This window comes from Lates calcarifer, linkage group LG11 (genome assembly GCF_001640805.2).
Source record: "Lates calcarifer isolate ASB-BC8 linkage group LG11, TLL_Latcal_v3, whole genome shotgun sequence".
Lineage (NCBI taxonomy): Eukaryota > Metazoa > Chordata > Actinopteri > Centropomidae > Lates > Lates calcarifer.
Genome location: NC_066843.1, coordinates 16,882,472 through 16,891,404, shown reverse-complemented (window position 1 = coordinate 16,891,404; position 8,933 = coordinate 16,882,472).

Genomic DNA, 8,933 nt, shown 5'->3' with positions numbered 1-8,933 from the left:
GATCGGTAGAATGGTAAAATAGGAGAAGCCGTGCTGGGCCACATCAGCTATTAGGGTGATTTGGGGGCTCCCCCTGACTCCTATTGTGTATTGTCTCCGAAGTGAGCAAGCAAGGCTCAACAGTGAGCCTTTGTGTGGGACATTTAACTGCCTGTTAGCATGCTAATTATGGGATGTGTGTGTGTGTGTGTGTGTCTCCATCATCTTCTGGTCTTTTCCACCCCACCATCTCTCCTCTGGGATTTACACTCCTCCAGTACCTCTTCCTCTCTTCTATCTTTCCCCAAGGCACGAATGCACCACTGATCTCTGTGTTACTGTCGTGTCCCCTTTTCAAGCTCCTTCCTGTTGTTTGGATCTTCTTCACTTCTGTCTTTATTCCTAAATCTGTGTACTCCCACTGTCTCCTTTGGTCTCTCTCTCTCTCTCTCACTCTCTCTTTCTTTTTTTAATTAATCAGCTGCTTCTGATTCTGCTATGCTTGGATCAGTTTTGCTTCGACTCCGCTGTTTAAACATTAAGTCTTTCTCACAGCCAGTGTGGGACATTATCCACACATTTAGCTATGGAAGCCCTCATTTCAGACATGCCCCTCTTTCATCGGTGACAACTCCTCCTGCAGCCTCTCCAGCCATCTTGAGCCTGTGCTTCGTTTTCACCTGTCTCCCTGTAGCTGGATTAGGGGTGTACGATTACAGATTCCCAAAATATTTTTGGCCATATTTTTGGCCATCCTAGAAAGGAGAAGAATGAGGTTGGCAACCTGCTTTTCAAGAGGTGAACACAATTAAATCATAAAAAAAAAACATAAATAGTAAAACAATCAAAAAAAAAAAACTATTAGCTTGATTATCTGTAGTTGATCACGACAGCAGCCATGTGAACATCTATTGTTTCTTGTTGTGTCGTGACAATGCATATCCACGCCTGTCTAATACTTATGCCATTCTTGTCAGAAAGTGTGTTAACCAAACTGCTCAACCGGCTCTAATGTTAGCTGATGTCGGTCAAATAGTATTATCACAATTGATCAAGAGGAAATACCATTGAACAGAGACAACACTGAACAGTAACAAATGTTTTTTCGCTGACCACTACAAGGCTGGCTTTGTTTCTTGGGCCTGCTAACTCTAACTCTTACACTGATGTTATTTCTGATCTGGATGCTCCAGACTCAGAGTGAGTAATGGGGTTATAGATGCTGAAAGAAAAAAAAGGCCATCACTCAAGCTGACATAATTAACAACCAATGTAGCAGAGTACTCTGAACTGTGTATACATTCACAACATGAATGATCAGTATTTATACAGTATTTGCTGTGTCTGTTGACGTAAAGTCACACATTATGTGTCCTTACTTGGCAGGCCCTGATTTAAAGGGGCCTTTTGTAGCCTGCGTTCTCTCTACCATCAAACATGGTTTCTTGCTGGGAGCCGCCCTCTGAGCAATGCTACCTCTTCAGTCTGGGTGCTACTGTGAGACGCCATCAGAAAATGACAAAATTGGCTGGCCATGCCACGGCTAGCTGGTTAGCATGCTGACTTCAGTAGAAGAAAAGATGTGATAAAGCCCGAAGCAAAGCATTGCTGTTGCTCTCCACCACTGGAAAGCTCTTGGCAAGTAAAGGGATGAAGTTGATGCTGAACTTGCAGTCTTTCTTCTAGACTGGTAAATAAACAGCTGTTGCTGTAATGATAACAAAACTTACAAATAGCTCCTTTAAAAGATCATTTGCTGATATGGTAACTTTCCATAACTACAACTGACTTGTCTAGTCATACTTTCTTCCATTTAACTGCTATTAGTTATTTGCACTGACATATTTGCAACAAGACAAAGCAGCACTCATATTCAGATTCACATCTCTGCATGTAGTTTCCATGTCTGTCTGTATGTTTTAGTTAAGTGCATGTTTGTGTGCATGTGGACACCCATCCATGTATGTACTTCAGTGTGTGTTTGTGTGTATTTCAGTGTATGCGAGCAGCTGTGGGCCCTGTGTTTGAACTCTAGCTCACATGGGCAGAGCGAGGGAGGGCCGCAGGGTGAGAAGGCGATGGGAGAGGGGAGTGATGCCCGACAAACTCTCCATCTCCCTCTCCCCTTTCATCTCCCTCTCCCAGCATCAAACAACAAACTCTTTCATTCAGGCATCTTTGCGGCCAGCCGCCCCCAGACCCTCCAGGCCCCCACCCGTTCACGCTGCTTAATTCAATGTTCCGAGAAAAACTCATGATTGGAAAATGACTTTTTTATTCTCCTCCTTTTGCATATCTCCTTCTAAGAAGAATCACCGCTCTTCCTGCTCTCCCAAAGTCTGCTTTTAATGCTCATATCAAAACAGCTTCTGTCATATTAACACAAAGGAAGTAGAGCCCTGGTCAGCCCACTCTCACAACATGACAACACAAAGATGCTGAATGCACTTCCAATGAGCTGCTTTTTCCTCCCAAAAGTGCCCAAAATCAATAAAGTAAGATACAAGCATGATGCACTTTCATGACATTTATAATGCTCAGTTTTTGTTAAAGCTTTTTTAGAGAAGTGCTGATTCAATTTTATGATCATTCATCATTGTAAACACCTCTTGAGAGATGTTTACAACAGTTGTCTACCTTACTGATTTCAATGAGTTTAGACTAAATATTAGTTTCTCTCATTGCTATCTGTGATAGTGTGTTGTGTGCAACAATCTCCTACAATTATCTTACTTTTATTTAAAACTGATCTGATCCAGACAGTCCTGCCCTGCAATTAAATAGTATATTTAACCTAAACAATAGATAAAACAACCTTTGAAGGTACGTACACTCAGACTTTTGGGATAGGCACATATTCAAGCCTGTGCAGTTGCAAGGAATGGATCATTGGTAACTTTTCTGACACCTCCTGCTTAAAACCCAAAAGTCAGAGGGATCATAAAGGATAAAAGTACTTATCCTGCGGGGTCCCCACTTTCAGATTCTTACATTGCTGTGTACTGTTATATTATTGCTGCAATAACACTGATTTATGATCATGTGTAAACAACACTTAATGTTGATTGGTGTTAAGCCAAATACAATTCAATGTACTGTAAGGTAATTTATTGGGATAAATCAAATTTTATAAAATGATCATTTGTATTGTGTCTAAAATCTTTATCTATATTGAATATGTATTAGGCAAAGAAGACCCCTCTAAATGGTATGTTATATTGGATATTGGATTTTATATCTAAAATCCATATTGTTGTGCTCAGCTACCAGCTGTCAAGCTACATTAGATGTTTAATGAGAACTTTGTTTTGCATTCAAGGGGGAAAACAGTCTGCAAGAGAATCATTAAAATTGAACATTTTTAGAGAGGCACATCATTGCTCTCTGATGATGTCCCAAACAGCAACAAGCCTGACATGCAGCAGAAGCATCCTAACAAAGGACACCCTTGTTGGCGGCTGAATTCTTGAACATCATTTTCTGCATTTTCCTGCAAATGACTCAATCTCCTCGTCCCTCGCCTCTCATTCCGCCCAATTATCATTTTTCAGGCATGTCCCCCTCGTCCTACAGAGATGGGCTGTTTGGGAGTTTCCAAATCTCACCATGAAATCTGCTTATATGTGTAGGGATGTGTGAGGGGTTTTGGTGCCAGAAAACACACATGTACACACATTCAAACTGCATGGTAGAAGAGGAGCAGTGGACGTAAATTAATAATGTGACTGATTTTGCTCTGAGAGGGAGACAGGGGACAGTTGCGAGGGATACAAGGCACCATTGAGGATTCTCTTTCTCTTATTCCTCCAGCATCGTCCCCCTTTTTTCTTTTGCCTCTTGTTGCTGTCACAGCTGCAGCAGGGCTTAGAAACCCGGCAGCCAGTTTTGGCTGATACTAAAGGCCCTGATACTTTTCAGTGTCTGCTCATTGCATCTATAGTTAAGTGTATGTATATGTGTCTAAAAAGTGATTAATTTAAACCTGAACTGACGCCTCCAAAGGTCAAAAGTCATGTGTAGCTGAAGTATCTCAACTGAGTATTTAACTTAATGCAATTAAGGTGCATTCAACTTTTCAATTAATCACAAGGACCGATAGACTGTGCAAATCTGATGAAAGTTAGTGCCTGATAATCAAGTTGCATCAAAGTGTTACAAGCAGAATGCCAGTGTCTACAGCGTCAAGAGTCTACAGCTACGCTATCAGCTCCATTAGATTGGTACTAGACACAGTGATGCTTCAAGCTGATAATATTAGTAATATTAGGATGATCGTATGCACACAGCAATGCTAAAATGCTGATGTTTAGTAGTTGTAATGTTTATCATGTACACCATCTCAGTTTAGTTTCTTAGCATGCTGACATTTGCTAATCTCCACTGAACACATAGTACAACTGAGACTGACAAGGATTTCATTAATTTTGCAGGTATTTGGTCATAAGACAACAAGTATTGAACAAACCAACAAACACAATGTTGTGATGTTGGTGCTGGTTTAAAAGCCAGGGCATCACCAAAGTCAGTAGGATTTGTCCTCTGGGGACCACAAATATTTCCAAAAAAATCAATCTAACAGTCATAAAAAGAATAGTCTGAATATAGTCTGGACTACAGAGGTGAAATGACTAGACAGATAGATGGATGATGCTATTCTGTTAAGTCATGGCGTTACCCTGGCTAAAAACTATTACGTGATGGATTTCCAGGTAATCATTTCTCCCAAAAAAGAGGCCTTGAACATTAGGTCTTATTCATTTAAATCTTACCTCTCCACAAATTTACTGAAGTGACAAAATCATTCATCTCCAATTAAAACACAGTATGATGAAGAATAAATGAAACATAGTGAGCAGCACAAACTACCTCCTGACAGGGAAACCATGGAAATATGAGCCAAGCTCTCAAAAACAAGTGGGAGGATGATTACAGAATACCAGCAGAGATCAGCCACAGGTAACTAAACTCTTTCTCTCTGTCTCAGTCAGGACCCCTACCCCAAAATCCCCTCCCCTCCAGCACCAGCACCACCCTTACCCATACACCACAACCTCAACCCCCATATATCAGTTTCCTTTAGATGTTCCCCCTCACACAATTGAAGTAACTAGATTCTTTCCTTTGGCTGGCCAGTGGAGATATGAAGCAGAACACACAATGGGCCATTCACTAAGGTAGCCACACACTCACACACACAAACACACAGACAAGTCTCACCCCCATTCATCCCCATCTGACGAGTGCCAGTGACAGCACTGTCAATTTCTTAAAGCCCACACACATACATGTTGTTCTGCAACATACAGTACACACTTACACATGCAGGCATGCAAACACTTACAGGCGTATAGAAGCAAATGCAAATAGATTTGTATAATCACATTTATCACACACACGCGCACACACACACACACACACACACACACACACACAGCACCCACCTCACTGCCCAGCTGCAGTGAGAGCTCGTCCAAGTCCTTGCCAATCCCTCACACACACACGTGCGCGTGCACGCACACGCACGCACACACACACACACACACACACACACACACACACACCCTTGTACATCTGTCTTGGTGGGGACCTGTCATTAACAAAATGCGTTCCCTAGTTCCTTACCCTAACCCTAACCATCATAATGAAATGGCTAACCCTAACTTAAACTGAATTCTAACCTGGACACTCAAACCAAGTATCAATCTACAGACAGCCATTTAAACTTATGGGTTCCATCTTTGGGTCCCAATGAAGCTGTCCATTGACCCCACAAGTTTAATGGGCTCCCAGTTTTTGGAACCCACAAACATAGTAAAACAAACTCAGAGAAAGACTAACACAAAAGAATACGAACTTCAGTGCTGTGAGCACAAAGGCAGGATTCGAAAATGGGGACCTATTTAAATGTAACACAGCTACATTCATTTATGAAGGAAAATGAATGGAGAGAAAAGATTGAGAGGGTTTGGTGGAGGGCTGAATTATTTTTGTTACCCATTTGAAGATTCTCTGACATTTTAATTGGAAATATAACTAATATTTATCACTACTGTGCTTACTAAGAACAAAGAGGCTGAGTTGAAATCCCTTGTGTCATTGTAGTGGTTGATCCTGACCTTTGACCTTCCAGAGGAACTCAAGCTTGAATGCTGCTTTTATAGTAAAATATAAGACAGAGTTGATTACATTCAAAATAACTTAATAACTGCAATAACAGCAGCCCACCGGATCCTTCTGCAAGCTCGACTGACTGACTTCAGTGACAAAATACCGACGCACCTGCTCTGTCCTGCACAGGTGCATGCAGGGAGACAAAGAGCAAATGAAGGCGTCACAAAGGCACAGAAAGTTTGTCTGTGAGTAAAACAGGCATATAAACTGCTTTCAAATACTATAGTGACTCAGGATGTGTGTTAATGTACACACAATCACATGTTCTGTTTCCAACTCTGTTCAGATTTTTGACAACATGTTTGTTTTTGTTTGAACCAGAAAACAGGAAAGAAGGGCAGTGCTCACATCTTGTCAGCTTTGCTGTCCCTCGCTCCATAACACAATACTGTTGTTTTTCCTTTGTAAGCTTCAAAATATCCCACCAGCCATGTGACTATATAGACACAGTATATAAAGCAACTGTACGTAGTCCACAGGAAACATACACCAAATAAATTTGATCTTTTGGTTGTGAAATTATTTCTGGTTACTTTTAATAAATGAATAAATCACAAATTAATAAATCTCAGTACATTAAATGAAATATACACATCAACCTTATGTTCTTTTCTGGCTAAACCAGTTGTTGTTTTACATTTTGTACATATATATATATATATATATATATATAATATATATATATATATATAAAGTCAGTTCAGTAACTACTTTTCCCCAGTATGACTGAGTTTAGATATGAGATTTTGTGAGTGTTTTTTTGTTGTTGTTGTTGTTGATTGGTTTATTTGTTCCTCTAAATCATTGTGTTATTAGATGAGTCTCCAGTAGTGGTTAAGTTTGTGTCATGACTCATATTTAGAAACCTAAACTAGGAGTGCATATGTCCTGAAAGAGGTGTGCTATTTACACACAATTCCTTGAGATCACATTCAGCAGTGGGGATGGGATGATTGTGTGTTTGTAGCTCTGAGGTGATTCTGGCCTGTCCTCATGGTCACAGGACTACGGAGCCCATGTTAGGCTTCTGCAGAGCCACAATCTGATCTTACTGACCTTTTAACTGTCACCCCATGTGCTGTTTGTGTGTGTTTGTGTCTCCATGTCTGCTTCACAACAAACGACATCATCTCTGTCACATGACAGGACAAGTTTGCATCATCTTGTTCTCTTTTTGCTGCCTGTTTGTGTTCATCTTTGACTTTGTCAGACTATAGTCATTTTTTCTTTTCTGTGTTCTTTGTTTATATCGTAAATCTTTTGCAAAGAATCACAGGCCTTAATAATAACTGTCCTCTAATTAGTTCAGTGTAGCAAAGTATTTACTCTGAAACAGCTTTAAGTTGCAGAGTGAGGCTCGACAGTTACATGGATTTTATGTGCACAATAAAACTAAATCACTTTTCCATTATTGTTATGAGTTTTCCATATTTTCATTAAACATTATGGTGCCATATTGATGACATAACATCACAAGATGTATTTATTATTTCCATCAGTAAAGTTGATTCATGCCAAGAATTGAACTGTTACTACTGTTCACTGGGGGCAGAATACACAGCAAATCATTTTCTGCTTGTTACATTTTCAAAAGCATCCATATAACTTTTGTATCGTTTAGTATTTTAGTATTTTGAAGTTGCTTTATTTTTTTACTTTTATGGAAAAAAAAGTACAGCTGTCTTATTAAAAATGAATTCTAATTATTTATGCCCAATAAAAATGTAATGCGTTTTATAATGAGTGACCTACTTTTAACCAGCTGCGAGACAAGGCTTTAGACACGGACAAAAATCGATTCTCCACCGAATACATAGACTTGACAAAAAATAAAATAAATAAATAAATAAAAAAAAATAGTCGACTGAAAAAATAACGATCTTAAATGAAACTGCTCGTTCGTTTTTCCAAACGCTTCTTCCATCTATCTTTGATTAATTTAATTTCTCTCTGTCTGAACTAACTCTGTGCAGACTGTCAAGCCATCCATTATTATTCTGAGGGCAACGTTTCGGACAAAGTTTTAAATGTTTTAAGAAAATTATTAAGCAATAATTAATTGAGTCCAAGTTTTCTCACTAATATTTCTAATAAAATACACAAATGTGACAACAGGAAAAATATTTTTGGAGCATTTTGTCACTTTGCCAGTCATTTAAATTATGGCCAAAACATAAAATTCAGCCCAGCTCCTGCTTTACTTCATCAACGAGCTCATGTCTCATCAGATGACATGTGCAGCCATCTTGCAGCCACAGAAACGTGTGTTACATTAATCAGGATTTTTAGTCTCATTTAAACGCCATCAATTGATGTAGCAATGTAACTTTGTTAGGCCTGTTCATTTCCCTTCATTATTTGTGCACAAACACACACACGCCAAAACAAACACTCACGTCAAACCGAGGCCAGGCCGCAAATCCTCAACTGCACAGCGGGAGAGTAAAATCCCCGAAGTGGCTCTGTGAACGTCCCCGGTTTAAAGCTCCAGGAGCCGGACAGTCCCGCCGCAGCTCCCGGGGGCTGAGTCGCCGCGCTCCTGGAGCATTTTTCTCTATATGTCAGTTTGTTGAGGCGCGGATAAAGAGTGGCTTCAGAAGGGAAGACACAAGGCTTTCCCTTCTTTTCTTTTCTTTTTTATATGCACAAAACTGCTTTTTGTTCCCCCGTTTTTTTTTTTCGTTTAAGGGGGAAGGGGGTGCTCGTTTTGATCACATGATTACAATTCACCTGAGATAAAACAAAGGGCGCAAAGAAAGGAGTGGAGGCAGAGAATCAGACAG